The 24,824-nt window shown below is 41.2% G+C and overlaps 1 protein-coding gene across 1 annotated transcript in view; it reads right to left on the bottom strand.

Annotated features, from left to right (window-relative positions):
* Positions 1-24,824, bottom strand: part of LOC135936295 (protein amalgam-like) — a 208,767-nt gene that overhangs the window by 80,362 nt on the left and 103,581 nt on the right. The window lies entirely within an intron of this gene.

Here is a 24,824-nt window from a genome sequence, read left to right as displayed (position 1 = left end):
TAATGGAGTTCACACTTGATTTTTTATTTGTTTAGATTGGACAGTATATTTAAAAATAAAAAATATGAACAAATTCCATTGTATGGCTAAAAATGTATAAACAAGTAAGTCATTGCAATGTGATTTTAATTTTTAAAAGAACAGCCCCCGCACCAGTGCCTTTTATTGAAACTGTGTTTGAAATTCATTCACGCATGCTTTAAAGATGCAAAATATCGATTTGTTGCTGCAAAACAGAACCGATAATTAAAAGAGACGTGGTTTTGATGTGCATTTTTTATCAGTTAAAAAGTTTTTTCAACTAACATCCCCCTAAAACGCTGCGAAATTCATAGCAGATGAGATAATATTGTTAATTACGGCTTTCAGAAATGGTTGTTATGTTTTTATGGATTGCGGGTTATTAATTTTCACTCAAATTCGAGATAAATACACACACATTTTGGCAGACAGCCCCGTCGGTGATTTACCACTGGATAAACGCACGTTTTATTCGTGCAATTAAGCTGGCGGGTACTCCAACTCCATTCTTCGCCCAACGTGTTTTTATTTATTTTCGCTCGCGAAACAAATGGATTTGTTATTTTGAAACGCACACCGACAAATATTTTGGTACGATTTCGCTCGTTGGGCGTGTGAGGAGGCATTGTTTTTCCAAGTCGGACGCAAATTGATGAAAAAGTACATGCCTGCCGGCGGCTTTTAGCATCACATTTTACATGCGGCAGCGGCGTTGCTGCTCTTGATTTCGATCGGGCGCGCGTATACATATTTGTTCTAATGCGCCGAGTGAAAAAGCGGGCTATCTCATTTCGGCAGCTCGTTCGTCGCCGCTACTGATGACGTCGCTATCGATCTCGATGATAACGACGGTAAAGTGTCACCCGCGCGCACACGAATATTTATTTTGAAAACGGGGGCAGATTTCGCAGCAACATAGCAGCAGCCGATCGTATTATAATATTCGCAAGCTGCTGGATATTAAATTTTAGCTCGTAAAAATGAGACGCAGCAGCGGCGGCAGCGGGCAGAAAGAGAAGTGCTTTTCAATATTAAGCAGAGTGGAATCGGAATTACTTTTTCATAACAGCGGGCCTGCCTCTCGCCGCACGCGCTTTGGTCGCATTAAAAAGTTTTCGTATTAAACCAAGCGTGTTGCCGCACGCATTCGCGGAATGGACCGTAAACAAAGGTGCTTTTTGCCGGAAATTCTGGATAAACGGGCACAAAACACGCTCCTTTTCTCACAGACGCACTTTCAAGTGCCATTCAATTCGAGGAGAAAAATCAACCCTCAGCAACCGGATTGATTGGAAGTCAGCTTCTGTTTAAAACTTTTTTGGTCCGTGAATAGGGCTATAGAAATTGATAAAAGATAAATTATTTTACAACGTAACTCATGCTTCCAATTGCTCATAATAAAACAAAAACAAAAAAATCATCATAAGCTGGAGACTTTTGTTGAAATAAATGCTTACGTCAGTTTTACTGTTTTTACCTATTCTGGCGTTAAAAATGGGAGAAAGAGTCAATAAAGTTCAATTTGAACTACTTTAAAATAAAAAAACCATCTGCATTACATTTATTTAATTTAATCATTTTTATCAAACAATTATACGAAAGAATTGCTCATAAAAGCTTCTAACTATTCCTTATAATCTAAAATTCGATACTTCCCCCTATTTGGGCTCTGAATGGCATCTGAAACGATGAATAGGAACATTCGCGCTCACTAACAACCGGCATTTAGGTGGCAAACGCATTGCAGCGGATTCAGCAAATTGCGTCCGCTTTACGCGAGGTGGCCGATTAGCCCGCAGGAATGTCTAATCGCACGTGTCGGATGTGTCTCACGCGCGCATTAAACAAATTGTGCGCACCTTTGCAGCACCGGCTGGCTACCCAGCAATAATCATTATTGCTAAATATTACCTTGAGTTATTGACAAAGTTTAAATTGCGCCTATTTAGGTTGGCTGCAATGGCCCAATTAGCGCCGTTTCGTATCGGCTGTACTCCAACGCAAACTTTAGTCCTCGTGAATTATTATATCGAACCGCACAGCTATTCATTTCCGCAGAACTAATTGTGACGAAAATAGATCAAAGATGTGATTTTCAGAGTGAAATTTCCTTCGAGTTCATTATTGAGCCATACATATTGAAGTTAATATCAAAAGTTGTAACTATTTGAATAATTTAGAGGATGTGGGGCGTGAATAGAGCAGGTGACTGCCCTTCTAAATTAGATTAAATCTGAATTTTGTAGCAAATATTGAATTATGATTTTTGTAAACTTATGATATACTTATTTACTCTTGGAAAGTCAGTACATAATAAACTGTGGGGAACTTACATCTTAGGTGACGCCGCTCCACTACCAATTAAAGAATCTTAATTTAATCTTTGCAATTAAGAGGCTAGTGTGCGCGTCGTTGTTCGATGAACTTGATGTTCAGCAACGAGTCCAATCTCGAGAATCAATTTACACAGATTGCAACCTCATTGCAAACACATTTGAGCTGTTTAAGGCAGGAAAGTCGTCGTCATCCTGGCGTCAGCATAGTCATCAACACGGCGTATTGTGACCGAATTCGTCTGGAGACAAAGAGCGAGGCCGAAACAAGAAACTGCACTGCACCAAGTGGAAATTCAATTGCGCGCGACAGAGTGTGTTTGATTCTGCGAGAGTGCAGATTGCACGAGAATTTGTTTGACAAAGTCGTGAACAATAATCACATCCTAGGCGAGAGAGAAAGCGCGATTGTCGACACTTGGCCCAAGTAATTACGAACGGGAGAGCGAGAGAGAGAGATAGATCCGTGTGCAATATCATTATCTGCGAGGCTGATGATGATGATGAGAAAACTCCGACGACGTCTTACTACTATCTTACTGCCGCGCCAAGCCTGTTTAATTAAATATGACGAGAAATAGCTGCTAATTGGCAATTAAAAGTGGCTTCACGTCTAGAGACTTGGCGCCAAAGCTAGAGTAATTATTATGCAGCGGCAATTAAAGTATGAGGAGCGACAAACGTACACACTCACACACACACACACACTGTTGGGCCGTGCTACTTGTAATTTGAAAATAATTAGCATTAATGCCGCGTTAATGCCGCCCTGTAAGCAATTGAATCGTCGGCCGTCTTCAGCCTGGGCTCGTTTCAAACCAATTTTGGTTAAGTTGGAGCTTTTAATCTCTTGAAAAAATCAAACAATCATGTGCACTGATTTTTTGTAACATGTAAAATCTTTCTCGTTTACATTCAAATTACGTAAGTAGGATGGCCAGAGTCTGATTTCGTATTAATAAATTGTATTATCTATATTATTTATTCAAAAATAGCCTTTCTTAGTATTTTAGGCAAATTTTCCCCTTTGCTTACAAGGAAACTCTTTAAATGATATGTTTTAATTGATGGTCAATTCCAACAATGTAAGTAAGATCACCATATGTTCTTATTAAATTCATATCAGTAGTTGTTGAGAATTTTAGAGCTCTGATTACTCATGAGGTCCATCATAAAATTATTCAAAAACAAACTATGGAATTTTTTGTTCGTTCATAGAACGAGACATTTTCTCATTTCCAGAAATTGATTATTGCTAACAAAGTTCTGCACTTGTTTAATAATACACAGCTCCTTTTTCGTCTTTTGGGAAGACTATTTAATTTGGTGAATGGACCCAGTGTCCAATATTTTAATTTCTTTGGAAGCTGAATGAAAATTTGGCGGATAAGTGTTTTAAAAAGTAACAGAGCATAACCAAGCTGAATTAATGTAGCCCCGACTGAAAATGAACGAAACTCGTAAAGGATAATGGCACAGGAATTGACCTCAGAATTCCGCCTGCTGTGCAAAGGAACTGTATTGCTGGGCGAGGAGTTGAAAGCGGAAATTAAAAATGGATGATCCGACCTGGAAAAGGAAACGCAGTAGAAAGAAGAAAATTGTTTTCAACGCACACATACATACACCAAGTCGGTCTTTCTCTCGAGCAAAATGGATTTTCAATTCCGGGAAAGAGCGGAAATTCCAACTGCAGTTTCTGCCAGCCTGCAAGAAAGTTGATGAAAATGGAGAGAGCAGGGCAGTAAAAGTTCACCCCCGCGTGCGCGACAAGTGTAATTCAGGCCACAGCAGTATAGCTATCTCGGCCGCAATAAACGGGCGCATTCGGAATTATGAGTAATTAATGCTATGCTGGCTGCGACTACATAAGATACTTTATTTAATTTCACTCGCTGTGCGCAGTCGTTAAAGCGGCATTTTATCTTTCGACAAGGAGTTGAGGAAATTTATTCACAGGCTCGTTTGCAATTTTAATTCGTGCGTTATTGTCGGCGTATTATCATTTTCGGGATGAAATTCGAAGCCGCTCTCACCTCAAAGCAGCTAGGCGACGAGATATGAGAGCAGTTTCAAGTGTGCGCCGGTCTCGTAATAAACCACAGCGGCAGCCGTTATTATTGTTGCAGCACCTTTATGCGCCAGATTTTATTTCGCCGGCTTTTTAATATCCCGCCGCCACATGTATAAATCTCGCCGCTCCTCTTTGCTGTGCATGAAATACGGCGCGCCGTAAAAGCGGGCATACAGAAATCTCATTTCCAATTTCGCGGTGAAAATGCATAAAAGTGGGCCGCAAACACGACGACACTGCGTGATCGCATGCACAAACACAGGACTAATCGAACTGCGTATTTGCCCCGTGCCGTGCGTGAGGGACCATTAGGACACACCCCATGTGCCGTTGGATTATGGGAAATACATAAAGCATCGATTGCTTTGTCTCTCTTTCGAGCCAAAGCCGATATTCCTGTGCTTTATTCTTGCTTGGATAAAGCGGTAATATTCACAATAGAGGTATCAAATTCGGGTTTCATTGAGCACATGCCTTTCATGTCGGAACTTTCCCTATTGCAAAAAGGCCAATTACGCAGCACCCGCTTTGCTTCAACGAGCACACAAATTTTCATTTATATCCTGCAATGTTTGTATTAATATTGATGTGTGCCTAAAATATTAAATTTTTGGTTGATTTTAGTAAAAAATGTGTATTTGCCAGTGAAATGCTCTGCAAATAAAATCTCAATATAGTTTGAAGTTCAAATGAGCCCACAAATTGAATGTTGATTCGGACAGTACTGGCATTATTACAACGTAGTGCTGATGATATACGCAAATAAAGTACAATAATTCCAATTCAAATTCACCGGCTATAAGCCTCGTCAGATAGCTATTTGACTCGGACATTTTAGTTCCTCGTTGCCAAGACCGACAATTTATTTTCTAGGCTTGTTTCGTCTTAATATCTAAAGCTCTTTTCCAAAGGAGCTGTTTAAACTTCTGAGAGTAATATTAGTTGTCCTTGACGAATACAATGTCCAATTTTTTTTCGTCGAGTGGCTTTTTCGATAAAATTTTATTCTTACATTTCTCAGCTATGGGCGGCTATGGGCAAAATCAATAATTTATGTCAATTATACAATAGTATAGGGAGTGAAAAAAATTAAGCAATATGACATCTTTTTTGGGATATTTCAAGTGGGGGTGGTTTAAAAAAAATTAACTAAACGCGTGCAGTCTTTTGTCCTCTCATGCGGAATAATTTTTTCAACAGCCAATTTGCTTTAGTGAAATTGCCCCGGGCGTGGCTGCAGCGCCGGATGATAAAATTCGCACAGTTTTGAATTGTCTTCATAAGGATTAGCAATTCAATTGGCACGCGACCCAGCTCACCTTGCCAACGGCAAATAATTTGGGGAAACGATCGCGCGTGTCAGTGGCGGCGGCGGAATTCCCTTGACGAAATAATCATAAAAGTAATTTCGCAAATGTAGGCCGGGTGCGGAAAAAGCGCGTGTATTAACGGCGCACTGCACAATAAAAATTAAGCACCCAATATCCTAAAACAAGGCCGCTTGCGCTGAAAATGCAAATCCTCACCCGGCGGCTGCAGAGCGCTGCGGATGTCTAATTTAATGAAGCTCGTCCGCATCAGCCCCTCTCGATTTACATCTCCTGCGGGCTGCATCAAAAAAATAAATGTTGAGATGGGTTTACGATGCAGGGTCCGGCCGTCCTGCCGAGTGATGTGGAAACGGCCGCTTTTCGCTGCAATTCGCCGAGAAAAGGTATTAACCCTCGGGGACGAGGCCGTCCCTTTTCTGGGCCGCGTGAGAAAGTGAATCAACCGCCCCGTCCTAGCTTTCTTCAGCTTTCGAGATGCTCACCCTCAGACGTTGGAAAGGCAAATCTCGTTCCGACTAACGCTCCAATTCACTTGCTGTGGATCGCAGTTTCAAAGTGCTTTGTCTCCAAAGGCCCGATGGAACGAACGACTGTGTATACGCAAATCACATTACTTTCCACGCAATGTAAATAGCCCAATTTATTCTCCGAATCCGCAAAGAGACGCGGTTATTTCTGACTCGATGGTTTTTTAATGCAAATGCAAAAACTCACCAGATTAAGGATTGCAGTTCGTTTGCATTTTAAGCTGGAATTAAGTTTTTTCCACATCCCCTGCATGCATTAGATTGGTTTTTATAATTTTTAAATAAATGGAACGATGTGCTACGAACGTTACTTCACTTGGAAACATATAAAAACACTAGAGCAGTTATTCGCGAGATTGGAGGTGGATTGGACGCGATTTTTCAGCGTTGAAATTTTTATGTGGCAGTCATATTTGCTTAAAGTACTTGTTAATAGATGGTGAAATTCCAAATTTGAAGCTCGGGAATGGGGGCGTTCCCTATTTTTTCGGTATCTAAAAAATACCCGAAAAACAAATTGTGTTAATGAATTGAATACTGCAACTCTTGACTGCATTGAGGTATCACCTTGAAATTTTCACTATCCAACCTAGTTTTTGATCCTGAACAACTTTTGCATTTACAAAAAATTCGCAGGTCGAAGGTCAAGGTCACCTTTTGCGACCTTTTTTTGAAAATTCAAAATTAAGGGATGATAGCCCCCTACGATGTTTTTGGGGTTCATGGCTGAAATGTAGCCCGTGAAATTCTACACAAGTACACCAAGTTTCATAGGTGCAATCGCGATACTTTTGCTGCAATTCGAATTTGAAGTTTGAAAACCGGCTTGAGGCCGCTTTACCGCGCGTGGACTTTGAGCAGCGAGCTCACCTCTTGTTCTTCAAATTGATTTTTTTCGCATTTCACTTGCTTAGAAACACCAATGGGGCCTCGGGTAGACCAAGGAAGGTCAAAATCGACCTTCAGGGTCTGTTCCTGACGTGACCCTGAGATCCGAAATATCGAAAATTTCCAATTTGATCGAACTTGGTGTCCTTTAATAGGTTTTCACCACCGTAGAGCTCAAATATACAGCCAAAACTGCCGAATGACAATCCTGAAACCGGTTCTTGAAATAATTGTGGTAGACATTCATCCAGACGTGATGTGAGAAATGGTCAAAATTTTGAAATTTTTAATTATGAAAAGATACTTCTTATTTGCACATATGAAGTATAATATGTGCTGATAATAAAGGATCTTATATGCTTAATACTATGAAAAAATGTTATTAAATGCAAGAACAAATAATCTACTTTTAAAAACTAAAAAAATTTGTTTCCTTACATTTTTAAGTAAAAATTTTAAAGATGTAATTTATTTGTTATTGCTCTAAATAAATTTGTTAACTTTGTAAAAAAAAACGATTGGTTTTTTTAAAACTCAATATAAATTTCGTGCGTACAAAACAGAAGAATCTTTTCATACATTAAAAATTTCAAAATTTTGACCATTTCACACATCACGTCTGGATGAATGGCTACCACAATTATTTCAAGAACCGGTTTCAGGATTGTCATTCGGCAGTTTTGGCTGTATATTTGAGCTCTACGGTGGTGAAAACCTATTAAAGGACACCAAGTTCGATCAAATTGGAAATTTTCGATATTTCGGATCTCAGGGTCACGTCAGGGACAGACCCTGAAGGTCGATTTTGACCTTCCTTGGTCTACCCGAGGCCCCATTGGTGTTTCTAAGCAAGTGAAATGCGAAAAAAAATCAATTTGAAGAACAAGAGGTGAGCTCGCTGCTCAAAGTCCACGCGCGGTAAAGCGGCCTCGAGCTGGTTTTCAAACTTCAAATTCGAATTGCAGCAAAAGTATCGCGATTGCACCTATGAAACTTGGTGTACTTGTGTAGAATTTCACGGGCTACATTTCAGCCCTGAACCCCAAAAACATCGTAGGGGGCTATCATCCCTTAATTTTGAATTTTCAAAAAAAGGTCGCAAAAGGTGACCTTGACCTTCGACCTGCGAATTTTTTGTAAATGCAAAAGTTGTTCAGGATTAAAAACTAGGTTGGGCAGTGAAAATTTCAAGGTGATACCTCAACGCAGTCAAGAGTTGCAGTTTAGTATTCATTTACAGAATTCGTTTTTTGGGTATTTTTGAGATACCGAAAAAATAGGGAACGCCCCTATTCCCGAGCTTCAAATTTGGAATTTCGCCATCTATTAACAAGTACTTTAAGCAAATATGACTGCCACATAAAAATTTCAACGCTGAAAAATCGCGTCCAATCCACCTCCAATCTCGCGAATAACTGCTCACTAATAATGCAAAAAAGACAAATTAAAAATACCAGTCTATTTTACAAAGGAAAATTAAATAGAAGAACGTTATATTTTTTTAATCGAAATTAAATGCTGTTTATCAATTTTTTTTATTTGGTTTTTACGTATTTGTTCAAAATGTTCCCCTAAACAAGTTTTGGTCACTGACTTGTGGCCTTAATTCGTTAACGCTCATATTTCAAGCAAATATTAAACTCATGAAACTCCTAAACAAAATTACATTAAAGTCAAGTTAGCATTCATAGCAGTCATGTGAATACTCAAGCAAGGTGGAAATAATGAACATAACAGAAAAAACACACAATTTCATAAATTCTAAACAAACCTTGTAAAAGCTTTTAATGCCAACTAGTCGCAACCGAATGAATTATTCACTCCCTCGTTAATTGAATTTCATTATTTTTTTAATCCCATTATCTACCCTTGCATAAAGGACAATTACATACGTCTCTTGGCGTTGGTAAAAATGCAAAATTTGAGCGCCGGAAAGGAGCTTGTTGTCGTGCCATTTGGGGAATTGCGTATGTATCGTCGGGTCGGAGTAAAGAGATGCTCTGAGCGCTTGTTCCGGGGGCGCACGCCGCAATGTTAGCTCAGCCATTATGCGGAATTTATGCACGCAGTTCACGCGGTGAGCAGCTCCATTTCGCGAAATTAAGTCGCGCCCGGAGGTGTTTGGCCTCGCACAAATGGCACTCTCGCTCAACGTGAGTCACGAGGCTACACCCTGCAGCGGCCGTGTAATTCAATCGACCTGGCATCGCACGTTCTTCTTTTTTCCCTCCCCGCCCACCACTGCGTCGAATTGGCATGCAGGTGAAGTGCTCTCGAACGGACGCGTTGAAACCTATATTTCAACGCAGGATCCAATTAGAGAAAAACTTCGTTTGCCTTCATTGCGGCTCTGTTTGATCTTCGCCGCACAAGATCGTGCACACAGGCTCTTTTAGCGAGATGAATGTGTGCGTGACGGGTATGAATCGATGATCTTATCCGCCTGTTTGACGAGAGGAACAGCTTCCATCATTTTCCCTTTTGCGCTTGTCAATCCACTTAATATTTCGCATTTATTCCACTCCCTGTCAAAAACGTACGTTGACTTTGGCGTATGTTTCACTGGATGGGCTTTAGAGGCTAAGTAAAATTAAAAATGGTCAGATGGGAATTTTAGACAAACATAAAAAAGATTAATTTCGTATGGTTTTGGGTTTTCATTAGCAGGCTTAAAACTAATTTGATTATTTTTTAAAATATTTCGTAACCATTTCAATTATTTTGCATGGTTTCAGCTTATGGAATGAGCTTAGAGGTCGAATTCAGATAGTTGAACTTGTAGATTTTTCATATATTTGCTGAAAATACACTATTACTGGAATTATTTCTGGTACACAACTTTTTCCTGAGCTCCTTGAAAATATGAAATGTTTTTAATACCTTTCCAGTATAAATTATATGTTAGAAATTTCTCTTGGAAAAATATTTACAGCCAATATTCAATTGTATACTCAGTTTAACCATCAGTGTAACAAAATAAGAAAATTAATAAAAAATTAATGACACGGTCAAACTACGAATAAATTGTGAGAGAAATTTTCTTGAATATCGTATTCAAAACAAGATGTAATTTCTGAACAGTGATATTTTACTACACTATGTGAATAAAAAAACTTAAAAAAACTGTGCTCTCCGTTGAGCAGTTATAGAATTGTTTCCGTTTACAAGCACGGAAGATTTACTGCACAACAAATGAAAAAAGGGCAAACAGAAAGAAAAGCTCTCATTTTGCAAAGTATACAACAAACGACACACGCGATTTCGGTGCTGGCAAAAAGAGTGTGGCAGTATCAATTTTCCAAACGCCGCAGCATCACGCGAATGGCGAATTCCGGATCTTTCTTTTCCACGCGCATCTGCCCTCACCCTCACACCACAGGTGCGTGCGAGCTTCATGAAAAAAGAGAGCGGGAGCCGCGGAAAGAGAAACGTGGCCGGAAACCTTGATGCCACTCGCCAGCCAGATAAAAGGACCGTGTATATCTCCATTTGTCTTGGCCCATTACGTGAAACCCTCTCAGCCGCAAACATTCATCCGTCATATATGTCAGAAATATTCAGAAACACTGGCCATTTTTCCTTTCTCATTGAATTACTTTGCAACAGGCGAAATTTTGCGAGCGTAAAAATGATTATTTCTTCTTTTCGCTGCGCCGTACTAGCTATTCATTTCCCAGGTGCGGCCCAAGTTTCGAATGGTGCTGTGTGCGAAACGGGCACACTGGGAAAACTGCTATATTACACGCACCGCAGTCCCGAATTAGGTACACAAGCAAATATTTTAATAAGTTTCAACATTGCCCTCTCCGGGATCAAAGTTTGTACGGTGCGTTTGTCTTGTAGCAGGTAGTTAAAAACATTACATTTTATTTTACCCTTCAAAGAGAGAAAATGGTTTCTCGCTGCAATTTAAACTTAATTATAATTAATTAATTAATTTGCAAAAAAAAGCCAGCTATAGTGGCAATATTTTTTACCTCACTGTTTTTTTTTTGTAGAAGTGGAGCTGAACTGAAAAACTCCGATAGATAATAACGGCGGCTTTCTCGTTGTCTGCAACTGTCTTGTCTAAATCCACGAAAACTGACTTTGTTTTGTCATCATCTTTTTCATCGTCGCGCTCATTTTCCATCAAATTTATTAAAAAATATATTTTACACACTTACGTTTTTGCCAATTTGCCATTAATTCAAATATGTCACACTAATATCAAATGTTCTGTGACACACAAAATGGTACACGGAAAATAATAATCAACATGATATGTATAAGTTAACCGTTCAAAAGTGGAATATTTTTAATACAATCCGAGTTCATCTCTCGGCAGAAATTGATTGTTATGTATTTTTTGCATGGCACACACATACACAACAAAAGATTATTGATGGCCGGATTTTGCGATCATAACTCAAGGAGGGGCGCATTCGGCCCTTTGTTTGATGATTCATCTGGCGTGCAGCTTTTTCTCGCGAAAACGGGCGCGCCTCTTGACAAATTGCGCACGAGATTGCGTTTCGCGAAACAAAGGGCCGTCGAGAGGAGAAGGAGGTGCGCTCAAGCCAGCCTGGATTCTTTAATGTGCGCCATTGTGCGCTGGTGTCTCTGGCAAATTAACAAAGAAATGCAAACTGCCTCTGCCGCGCCGCGCGTATACCTCGTCGTCGTGAGCGCGCACTATTTTATTCTAAGCAAACAACATTGGCCTGAGAGAGCCGAAAGAACATGGCCGCATTCTCCGACTTTTCTTGCAGTCGAGAGCAAGAGAAAGACGACTCGAGACCCTCCTTTGCCGTGTTTTTGTCTGCCCGAGCCCGTTTGTTTAGACCCTTGACTCCTGTGCGCGTGCCGTCGAAATGTATTGTGAATTTGTTTTTTGCCCCTTGCGGCACTCTTAATTATTAATTTCATCGCATAAATCGTTCTCTTCGCTTTTGTCCCACTCGCAATCCAAACTTCTCGTGGGAATAATTGAGGTGGAGAAATTTCCATTAAGAGCGAAAATCATGTTTCCAGAAGAACACTTCTGACTGACTGTGAGAAATCCTTACAATAGATTTCAGTCAATAGAAATTATTGCGAGGAGATTTAAGCAGAGTTTTACTACAATGTATTTATTAGGGGAAAAACCCTTAAAATTTGTTATTTAAGAGAGTCCTTGGCGTTTGAAGCCGTCAAGAGCTGATGCGCCATGCCACTGTCTAATTAAAATTTAGGGTAGATTCAATCCTGCAAGGTTTAGTTTGATAATCTGAAAACCAAAATCGGTTCAGCCGATCGCATCAGTAATGAAAAACTCTCTTTTTTTGTTTCTATCGTAATTGGCAGAGTTCGTTTTCAGAACTCAAGAATGACAAAAAAAAATCGATCATCTTTTATCACAGTAGCCTTGTCTGATTGGCGGGTAACAAAATCGAACAAAAGAATTAAGAATAAAATGAAGAATTAAGAATAAAAAATGGAAAAATCAGGCGTGGCGTATGGATTGATTTCTTCAGTTTTTTATTGTTCATCTTTTGGAGCAACTCTTCACTTGAAAAAGCTCAGCAAGAAATAATAATTCAACGGTTGCTCAAACTTTACAGAAAAAATGACTTGGCATTCACATTAATGATGCCAATGTGCAGAAAAGTTCACGAGTAATCCAATACCTTGCTCAGCCAGACCGGCTTAGAATTCGAAGAGAAAAGTTTGTTGCGAAGCCATAGGTAAACACAAAAGAGTGGAAGGTGCGCCATCTGCATGAAATAACAAATGCAAGCAGACAAATGAAAAGTGGCCGTAAAATGCACAAGGCCGCGCGTCTCGTCTGCTCCTGCTAACGCGTTCGGTGTGCGGCCGAGAAGCAGGGTTCAGCGCGGTCATAAAACATCCATTATATCAGTATATTTTATGTTGTTTCGCGTGATGGTGATGGCGTGTTGTGCGCCACGCGAAAAATCCAGCTCCAAAGTGCGTTTCCTTGCCCACCGGACCGGGCAATAACGCAGAACTCGCTCTCTCCCTCTTTTCCTCTGTCCGACTAACTCTCGAAGCGGAATGACCACAGCGTTTAAACTCGCGCACAGAGCGTTATTGCGCGTCGCTAAAAAAACGAGTATAAAAATTTTCATGCCCTCAGCGTGCCGAAATATCGTAAAAACCTGCTTCCCGCGCTGCTCGGGCGTCGTAAAGTTTCAAAATTTTTCGCCCAGTGCCAGAAAAAATCGTAACATCAACAACAGCTGCTGTTTTTTAGTCCTCTAGCTCCTGAATTAAAATCTCAGCAGCATTTTCGTTAATAATCGTTAAAAAAACATGATGAGGTCTGCTCTACGGCGCAACGAGAGCTCGCTCGCTCGTAAAGTGGCAAATTTTCAAGTTTTTTTTCTGCGCACCGCAAGTTTGCAAACAGCAATCGTTTAAAGCCTAATTTGACTTGTATGCAAAATGAGGCTCCTGGAGTTTCATGAATAACGAGCGTTCGCGTATTCAGCCAAACCAATTTTTCTCGCATAAACAGCAAACTCATATCTACAAGTAACAAACTGCATTTTTTTATTATTTTTTACTCAGCATGTAGCAGAGCTCAAGGTGAAACTTGCTTTCTGGGTCGAAATAACGAGCGCAATTTAGTGCATCTGATAAACAAGGCTGTGTGCAGCTTGGCAACAATTCAGGCCATGAGTCTCTGGCAGCCGCTTTTTGGTCAATAGCCTATTTTACAATTCATATGCTGCTGCCGCCGCCGCCGAGCGCGCCATGTTGAGCATGCATGAGTGCAAGATCAGGTCAGCGGCCGCTTTTAATGATGCGGTTTTCTCTCTGCATTTATTTTTCAGCGCCATCGGCCGCCCGCCGCCGCCGCCGCTCCGATCGGACGCCGATTCTGAACCAGCCAGCCGGAAGCGCAACAATTTGGCTCGCCAACCAGCCCCGCATCATTTCGCGCCGACGCTTTATTTTGTTGTTCGGATGCTCATGTAACAAGCATCCATCACGAATAATTCCAACGAGGCCTGTTTGATTTATGTTTGGAATAGCCAGTATTTTTCTAAATCGAGTGTTTTGTTGGTGTTTGTAAATCATTAACTCTTCAATGCGAAACAGAAAACAGAATAAATTATTTTTATTATTAAATGCACGCTTGTTGATTTGTGGGTGAATCCTTAATTAGTTTTTTTATATTATCAAATTTGATTGAAATATACACAAATTTAACTAAGGGCAAAACATCTGCACCTGAAATTTTAAAATTTGGTTACAGTTTCTGAAAATTGCAAAGTAATTTGCACTCTTGCATAGGTTTTAACATTTTTAGAACATATTTTAGTTTTGTACAAATGGCTTTTTAATTGGCATTAATCATGTTTGATTATCTTGAGACGGTTGGAAGCTCTCAACCTGAAAAGAACAGTTGACTGTCTGGAATTCAAAGCATTAGTGGTACCAAATTCCCTCTCTACTTGGATACATTATTTCTAGAGGTGCCGCGTAATTTTAAGCGATAATAGGCATTTTGGCACGACAGCTGATGGCTAGCGCGGCTGACATGCTTTAATGGTGAATTTTGATAGTGCTTAACGGCCCAAGGGGCCTGAGGCTGATTTTTTCTCCAGTTTTTTTCAATTTCTTGCCTTTTTGACCGGTGGCTGGCACAGCTTATAGCCAAATTCACGTCGACTGGCAAGCCTAGCGGCTGACCACGTGACGGCTGGTGCGGTGCAGTGCGGCTGGCTCAGACCTTCAATTATTTCCCGTAAATTAGAGCTTAAATTGTTTTCTCTGTTGTAAATGTAAATATCCACAATTAGTTGGGTTAAAGCTAGCAAAGAGACAAACAGAGTCACGATCAAACAGAATCGAAGCGAGTGAGCGTCGAAATTCAAACGAGACCGCAGGCATAGTGAGCGAGGGAGGATTCCTGTGCACTTTGCAGCTGCTCTCCGTGTCAAATGGCATTGCAACAAATTAAGGCGCACGCTGGCGAGCACAAACACAAATGTATAGGACGGGCGTGGGCAAAGGCATACAGGGTTGCGGGCGAGACGGACGTATTTACCAACACGGCGGAGTGAGTCGCGAATGCCAATCAGTGTTTCCAGCTGCATTATGACGCGACGATGGCCGACAGCACATTAGAAATGCATTGGATGGCCTGGATAGCGTGGCAGGTCGAGTTTGCAAGCGAAATAGCAGCCTCCACCCACCCGCCCGTCCATCCACCTCCTCCAGCACTACTCCGGGCACACAATGCATGGACGTGCGCGCCTCGCAATTGTATTGAATTACTCGAGCACACATGATGCCCAGCCCGACTTTTATTGCCTTGTTGCAAATTCCTCCGGCGCGAGGCACCTGAACTGCAATAATTGCGTTTGTAACTCTGACAGCGTGACTTGCGTTGCAACGCAGTTTGTCCCTTTGTGGTCGATTAATTTATTCACAAAATTCTCCCAGTTTTAGTAAGAAAATGATTTATCATCTTCAAATAATGCACAGGGGTTGGTTAGTTAGGTCATCTAAATGCGAAAATGATTCAAAAAAGCGTCGGTTAGAGCCAGGCTGACCAGAATCGTTTTAAATTGTTATCTTCGGTAAATTTTCATGATGCAAAATGTAAAGGATGCGAGCTGTTAATAAAGCATCAAATTCAAAAGTTTTTGTACAAAGGTACAAATTGCTTTTTTGAACATTTTTATTGAGCACGTACCAGCTCAGCACATCCTGTCGGCAATGAGCTTACCCTGTTACACTAACATCGCCAACATGGGGCCTGGATTGCCGCAGAGGAGCTTGGGCCCAATGTGGTCATCTTTTCGTCTCCCCGCACCGAGGACTTTAATCGAAACGCCATACATTTGTCCCTAAAGCCGCTGGAAAGGTGCGAAAACCCAGCAAGTGGTGAGTTGACGTCGGTGCATCTCCTACTCCTAGCCCATTGAGCTATTGGAGCATTTTGAGTTATTTAGTTAACCACCTTTCCCATTTCCCATCATTGGGCAGTCAAAAATGGTAAAACATCTACCATTGCCTTGAAACTGCTATAGCAATGCCTTAACAACGCCAGCCAACAGGCACGTCAAAACTGTTTAAGAACAGCATTTGACCAAATTTGGTAAAATCTAAAGATTTATATGATTTGGCAACCAAGTCTAGTTCCCTGGTTATTCTATTATTTATCATTTTTACATGCCTCTCCACCCATTGTTTAACAACACTGTAAGACTCTTCCATTCTCCATGTTAGCGTGTGTAAAAAAATCATCTAAAGATTCTAAAAATAATTTAGCAAAATCGTTCAGTTTAATTTTCTGCGAAGAAATTAATTTAATCTGAAACATCATAAATTTAACGAGCGAAAGACCACGACTTTGGCTGGAGCTGAATGAGATTTGCTATGTTATAGAGCGGTGCAGTGATTGCGAGGATCACGAGGATGAGGAAGTGACGCGTCGACACAAAGCATTACCGCAGCACAGGGAAAATGGTTTTTAGTTCATAATTCAAACACACACATTTGCGTTATTTACGGTCTGCTAACGAGTCATCTGGCGCTCGCTCCTAATGTGCTTTTCCTGCTTTTACAATGTTTAATTCGTATTCACAGCACATTTTATGCGGAGAGGATGTCAGACACGGGATGCCGCCGCCGCCGCTGCCGCACACGCGAAATAATAAAGCAAACGGGAATTTCAATATCGGAAACGCGTCCACAATGCAAATGCAGCACGTGACCGTCGCAACCGTAACTACGCGTGCGAGCCACGGGCAAGAGAGAGAAAAAAGCAGCCGAAATAATTTGGCTAACGAATATTAGTCGGTCTACTGGGAGCAGCAGAGGGAGCGACCCAAATACTGATGACGTGTGCAAATTGGCGAGCTGCGGTTTCGGCCTACCCGCCTCCCCACCCGGCCCTGCTTTGTCCAAATCCCTGAACCATTTGCGGCATTCGGCACTGCAGTCGAAGCGGAACGGACACAAAAAATTTCCGCCCGCTCCATTCTTTGTTCGCGCTTTGATCAGCAGCCGCTTTTGACGAATCACGACCGCAGACTAATTTGGTAATTGATTGGCACTCCTCCCTTTGTCCACGCGTGCAACACTTCAAATCAATTAGAAAAATAGATAGAAGGCTCGCGCATGGGTCCGACTCCTTCGTCCTCAAACTTAGCAAGAAGGTTTATTGGACCGCATCCAAAGGCTCTCCAATATTAACTGACACGCATCTCTCTTGCTGCTTTGATTTTGGCAATTGCATTAGCCACGGGCCAAAGGGTTAAAATAACAGAGGAAAAGTGAGTGAGTGGTGGCCCGGCCCCCCATGTTGCGAAAAAAATGCACGAGGACGGCAGGGAAAAAACACTGTATATTTTTCTTGTGTACGTCGGGAAATTTTATTGGGCTTTGTCTTTTCTTTTTTAAGAATAATAAAAGTGAATTTCAATGAGAGGAAATTAGTTTCTCGGCCAATAAATAATCGTCTTGATTGGGCAGCAGTAGCAGCCTGAATAATGGTAAACGGAATTTCTTTATTCCCTTCGAAATTTTTTATCGAGTATTAAAAACTAGAATTTAACTTACTAAAAGCTTCCGTTCATATTTTCATTTGTGCTAAGAGAAGAGTTTAGTTTGACGTGTTTTACTACTGTTGATTTAGAATTTTCTGCGTCTTATGCTCGAGATTAAAATTAGTTTTGAAGATGAAGTTCTGCTGATCCAACAACTGCGGGGCCGAAACAATTAATTAATAATTATCTTTCCTTTTTATTACTATTATTTCTGGCAAGAAATTTGATATGCGCGCATTCAAAAGTCAGTCACGAAGGATATCTTTTAGTCATTTGGATACCCTTCGGATATATTTGAGAACATCCAATATCTTTGTGGATTTTAAAATCTATATACTGTAAATTTACAAAGCCCGGAATGGTTTCTTTCATTTATTATTTAACAAATACACCATGTTAAGAAAAAAAGCAGAAGCTATAATATGTATATTAAATTGATCTCCAAAAATTAGAGATTCGAATATAATTTTCTAGAACTTATGCAGCTAGATTAGAAACCAGTGAAGCTGTTGACTTCATTATAGGCCGGGCCGATTGGTTCGGACGTAGTGAAGCGGACTGGCAAATATCACCAAATAAACATGGCGGCTCATGACGAGCGTTGCAGTGGCTGCTGATAGTTAATCAAAACACAAACGTCCGTATTTGCAGCAAACACACGGTGTGAATTTCAATCAGGCAGAACTCATCGCCCGCCCGCCTTTGAATAAATGCACGCTTACGTGCCCGCTCAAACACGCTATTGTTGCAGCTAATTGGAATGGAAAATCGGTGATAACTCAACTGCGCGCAAGCGTATGACCTGTTCGGGACAAAAAGAAGCAGAAGCAGCGACGAATGCAACCTGTGTGTCCACTCAGATCACTTCACGCGCAAAAATATGCCGAGTTTGTAACGAGCCAGTGCGTTTTCGTAATTATCTTTTGCACAAGGTTTGCATCCAACACGCCCTAGTTCACTTTTGCGTACGTTTAATGATGGAAGTGTGTCAAAATCTTTTTCATTAAATTTGATGCAAAGCATACTCTCACGGAACATTTAATTACTGCGTGGAAAAATTACGAAAATAATATGTTCATGTTTTGTTCGGCAGAGAATATAATTAATTCTTCAATGATTGTATCAGTTTTATTGCATTCCTCGTGATGCTCTAATAGAAATTATTATTGTTGCATTCCCAGTTCAATTAAATTCATTTTTATTTCTCCAAAAGAAATACTTTAAAGTCAAGAAAATCGCATTATGAGCAATCAGGCATCTGCAGTGTTAGCGAACAACCCGTTGAAACTTGTGAATAATATACAAGAGCAAATTTGCCACAGTAAAAACTCGCCAAACTAAAGCCTATACTGCACAACATTTGACATTACATAAAATTTACAATATTAGGGTAACTGGGAACTTGGACACAATTTAATTTCCGACGGGAGGGAATTCCACCGTTACGCGATTCGGAAAGAAAACGAAAGCACTCAGTTCGCCACATTATTATTAACTTTGAAGTGCGTAGTACATCAGTGGCGCCTCCAATGGCAAGAAGTGGCGTTAAAAACGTCTACTGCTATGCTTCCATATTGCTGAAAGAATCATCTCAAGCGAAAAATAATTTTCCACGCTTTTAAAATGAAGATATTTTTAATGCTCCATTAATTTTGACTTTTTACTAGGTTAAGAATCTATCAAACGTTAAATTTCTTCAATTCAAGGCATTTATTCCGTAGCTATCTTTTGAATTTCACTTCAGATTTATTCAGCAACTGGATCAAACGGATCTTTCTACCTTCGAAAAAACACGATCGTACCAAAGAGAAAATTCTAGAAATAAAATATCGGCTTTTGGCCGCGAACTCGATTAAACGCACACTCGTCAGGCGATGAATAATTCATGCTGGTGCCGCTTTACCTTCACCTGCACGAGCAAATATTGCGAGACAGCTGGCATTGTTGTGCAGAGTCAATACTTTAGGCCCAGAGTCCGCCAAGATGTAAACGTCGATTGCTGCTTGCCGGGCGGTGGCGGTGGCGGCGGCGGCGAAAATTGCGCGCGGATGTAAATTGCGAGAGCGTGGAGCCGACAGGAGGCGCGGAGGAAAAAATCGCAAGGCAGGTGGGTTGTTGATGTTCTGTGCGTGTGTACGAGAGAGAGAGAGTGTGTTTGCGCCTCGCAGCGCCAGTCAATATTAATGTGTTTGCACAACCTGCTTGGCCCGCGGCGACCGACTTGAACGGGCCTTTTCTGCACCCAAATTAAATTAGCTCCCTTTTCGGAGAGGAAGATTGACAAAAAGTTTATTGCGCAGACATTTTGTTTTTCTAGCAACGGTGTGGACAAATATTTGCCCGAAAATAATTGCCCTGGCCAACTCAACGAATGCTCAAGGTACTAATTAGTGCTGTCTGATAAAGAGTAATGTTTATTAACTCACGAAGCGTTCGTGCAAACAGGAAAGTTTTACCTCGCCTTTGTGCTCGGCAATTTTAAATATCGCGAATCAGCTGTTTGAGCATTGAGTGCAGACTTTCAGTTTGAAAGTACAACAGGTCAGATCAAGCACTAATTACAAAGTTTCAAAATGGATATGCTGATTTTCCACTTTGTGCTGGAAGATGAGGCCAAAAGTTGAAAACAAAAATCAAGCAACATTTAGGAAAATAAATGTATTTCAGCTGCCAAGTGCATCCCCTTTCTTTCCTTTGATCAAAGCCAAGAAATTGTTTTGTTTGCACGAACGGAATTTGCATCTGAAGGGAAGATTAATTTCCTCTTTTACATAAATGGAAAACCGGGAATGATTAAATAGGGAAGTGTCGAGGCGGGGCGACTTTTTCCAACTCCCTTTCTCTGAGTTGGCTTTAATCAAGCATTCATGAAGGAGCGGATGCAAAAGTAACTCGAACGTGAACTGCACCTTTGTTCACTTTTGCTCGTTTGCTCTCTGACAAACATATTTTTTATTTCCATCTGGAAATGAAACCAAAGTTTTGTTGGCTTTCCAACGGTTTTAATGACATTTGGCTTTGGATTTTGAATTAAAATTGATCAAATTGAACAAAATGTTTTTCATTACATTTTAGAATTTTTCCCCACAGCAAAAAAACATTGAAAAAAAAATGTATTTTATGCTCCATGTTGGCTTTGAAAAAAATAATTTTGCCAGCGGGGCAAAGGTGACAACGTTTGATCCCGAGCTGGCTTTATTGTTGTTCGCAAAATTCGCACTCGATCAGGCCCAAGTACTACTTTCCCTCCCTGCGTTCCACTCACTCACTTTGGCTCTCGGCATAAATTCGCCTCTGATCGATTCGGGCGACGTCGAAATGGTCCGACCGTTTGTTTGAGAGAGCGAGAGAGAGAAGCGCCTGCCGCTCAAGCCGCCTATGCAACCCGCTGAGCAGACGAGCCGAAAAAATTGCCTAACCCTGCTCCGCGACTGTTGTGAATTAATCAGCTGACTGTCGCTTGAGGGAAAAGGAGTGCAAATATTTTTACAGCTCTTGAAACTGTTTGAAACCATGAACATTATTTAATAAAAGAAAGCATATAATTAAAAAAAGAAATTACCTAAAAATATGTAAGTTAAGTGGGAATTCTCTAGCCGTCATGGTGCTGTTTGCAAGCAAAGCGGGCAGTGGAGGGAGAGCGAAGAGGCGAAAGAACACGCGCTCGTCCCCCCTCCGCTCGCAATTTTCGTTAATTTTAAGATACGTATACAGTGCACATATTTACATAATTTTAAAGAACAGAATAAATTGTCAATATCCATAAAAAGCGTATTTAATTAAAAAATAATTGAGTTAAAGGAAGGTTAACTTTCAAATTCCCAAAGCAAGATAATGTTTTTTAGTCGGTTCAAAGCACTTGGAGACTATGTCTTAGCTGTGCACGGACTGTAAAAATTAGCGGATGCTTCTGAAAGGCGGTGTAATATTAATCGCAGCCTCCGTTATAGCATTGTTCCCCTCTCATTAGATGGTCGAGTGTCGTTTGCAAGGGAAACTGTAATATACCTGCCGGAGTCGGCCATTCGGGCGTGTTTATCACAAGGTAGGTTTCTCTCTCTCGGTCACAATCACTCTCTCTTTCTCGGGCTTTGTCTGCTTGTGCAGTGGCAAGAATGTTTCGGAGGTTTGTAAGCCATTGTAATGACACAATAGGCGTCCAAATGTGCTCTCGCAGCAGCAGCCCTTATGTATGGGCCGGGCAGAGGGAGGAGAAACTGCCGGCTTGTTTTGTAACACAATAAAACAGCGCAGTCCATCGCGTCCTCCTTGCAGACGCTGCAGTGCGCGCGCGGGGACACAAAAGCGAGCCGTAAACCGTAAACTCGCTGGCCGTAATTATTCGGATACATTATCACCATTAAATTCTGTTTGCGAGCGCATTTTGCCAATTGGGCTTTATTGTGTGCGAAGGCGAACAAAACCAAGCGCGCAAACCGACGGCAAAGTGTTGCGCAAAGTCACAACTCTCCATGCCAGACGATTTTATCGCACTGGGTTACGGGTTCACTCACTACTTTTAGTCTCTTTGTGGAATCACGCCACTGGAATTTGCTTCATTGCTCAAATTGTCTATTTGGCCTGATTGTGTAAATGTTATCTTTCGCACGGGTAATAATTTCAAATGGTGGATTTTTCATTCCTCTGGAGGTTGCTCTTATGGAATTATTATCAATTTTAACCGAGCTTGTGATTTAAAAATCACACCAGGTTTCTAGATTTTCAAGACTAAAAAAATTTAATATGATTCAAATCAAATGATTACACGACAGTAGCACCATCTGGTGGAGTTTAGTGTGATTTTACATCATAATCTAGACACTTCCAACTGCACTTAAAGCATTTAGCTAATGTAAAGGCATTGACGAACGAACAGCTTTTAATAGAGAAGCGCCAACTTTCATTTACGAACCATAAACTTCGCTTTCAGCTGCAGCAGCAGCACTAAAGCTAACAAACCCCGGTGATCAAACGATCTTTCTGGTCAGTAATTTTCCAGTTGAAATGCAATTACTTCGTTTGACAGCAGGGTCTACTCACCCACCTCTCAGCTTTAAAGCTGCTTGGACTCGTAATTGAGATATAAATACAAGAAGATTAATGTCTCTTGACCACACCGATTCCCGTTCGTTCGTTCGTATTTACAAGAGCGCAGCAGCTACTCGTTTATTGATCAGCCACTGCTGTCACAATTAGGTCCGTGCACTTGTTGAGCACGTCAGCAACTACGACTAATACACACACACACGCCGCGCCGCCAGCAGCAGCATTAATTGCTTGCAAGCGCGCAGAGATAACCTGGCCGCCCTTCCGCCGGCGCGACTCGCGATGAACTCGCTTGTTATTATTCCCAGTCGGGCGCAAACTTTTCAATTAGGAAAAAAACAGCCGCACGCGAAGACTCACTCAGACAACGAGACGCTGCTTGCACAATTTTCTCGGCTGCATTTCTCTACCGCTTGAGTTTTCCTTTTGTTTGCGCATTTCTTGTCAGCGAGCACTTTTGAATCTTGATGCAGATGTCTAAAAGCGAATGAGTTTTAAGAGAGGGAAATCGATGCAAGCACTAATGAATGAAAAAATATAACGCGTCTTCTGCAGACTAATAATTAATTACTCAAGGAATGAGTCTATTGATGAACGATCGTTAATGAGCAACTCGCGTGCTTGAGAGACATTTGCGCAATTCACGACATTTAGAGGAATGCACGACTGTTTCTTGGCTTATTTCTCAATCGGGCTGAAACGAAATATTGTTTTCCTCTTGTGAAATAAATTTCGATTTTTTCGCTTTTGAAAATATCAGGGGGTAACGATGGACTGTTGGAAGAGCTCATCCGCACGAAACAATTTTCAATTCTGCTGGCAAAAACAAAACTCATCAATTTGTTTGTCCCTGGTGACGCAGGTTTCAGCGCTAAAAAGCCAGTCAAAAACGCGCACTGTAATTAATTAGCGGGGGGCACGAATCGATGTCGAGGGTGAACTAAATCAATCAGCCGATTTCAATTAGCCGTGGTGCGGTGCAGAGTGCACAATCAGCGCAACACCGCCGTGCGAGTGTGTTTGTTGAACAAAGTGCATCGCGCGCACCATATATCAGCGCGGATAATTGGATTATGGACGGCCATAAAATAATTATGCACAATTTATATACGAGAAAGAGAGAGAGAGAGAGAGAGAGAGAGAGAGAGAGAGAGAGAGAGAGAGAGAGAGAGAGAGAGAGAGAGAGGCGGGGCGTCGACGAAAGGACCAAATTCTATTATTTCATTTTTGTCGCCGGCCTTTTGAATTTACGGCACCCGAGCCGCACCGCAAATTGTGCTTTATAGCCGAACGCAGAATAAACGGCGATATTTCGCGTCCTGGCGCGAGTGAAGCATTGTTTTTCCGGCCGGGTGGCGACACGAGCCGCCTTTCTTGCTCGCACAGTCATTAATTAAGAAATTATGGCAGGAATTGCCCGACGTGCGCCTGCCGCCCGCCTTCGCGTTTTCTTTCCACCCGAGCACAGGTATTCAGCGGGCGTTGTCTCGCGGAAAAATATATTGCCGCCTCGTAAATCGTGGCAGCCAACACTCTCTCGAGGCCTGCGAGACCCTCTGACGACGGGGGTGCTCGTGCCCGCCGCGAAACCACGTCATAATCCTTCCGCTGCGAAACTGCCGATCGATTTTTTGTTCGGTTCAATTGCTTTTTGCCAAAGGTCTGCGAGAATTCATTTTAATCTATTTTGTTCTGGCCTTAATGGCTTTAAATTTATGGCTAATGACGTATTTTCTGTAAATTCTGATTGAAGTCATTTCAAGAATTGATAAAAAAAATCTGCAGTTTGTCTATCGCTCAAATGAATTTTTTTTTATTTATTCTTGGACTAGCTCTTGTTGACAGTGCTCATTGGTAGATGTTGTAAATTTCAAAAATTGTGGCGTGATTCCCAAAGATGTGTTAATAAAACGGGCGTGGCTGGTGTCGAAAGCAACAGGAAATCGAAAAATATGAGTATTTTTAAAGATATTTTCTGCTAAGACCCTAATGAAATTTTTAAATTGTTGATTTTACTAGGCATAATAGGAAAATATTTGTTTGATTTGAGTGTCATG

The sequence above is a fragment of the Cloeon dipterum genome, chromosome 2 (assembly GCF_949628265.1).
Source record: "Cloeon dipterum chromosome 2, ieCloDipt1.1, whole genome shotgun sequence".
NCBI classification, from domain to species: Eukaryota; Metazoa; Arthropoda; class Insecta; order Ephemeroptera; family Baetidae; genus Cloeon; species Cloeon dipterum.
Note: the sequence above shows the minus strand (reverse complement) of the source record. Positions and strands in the feature narration are given on the sequence as shown.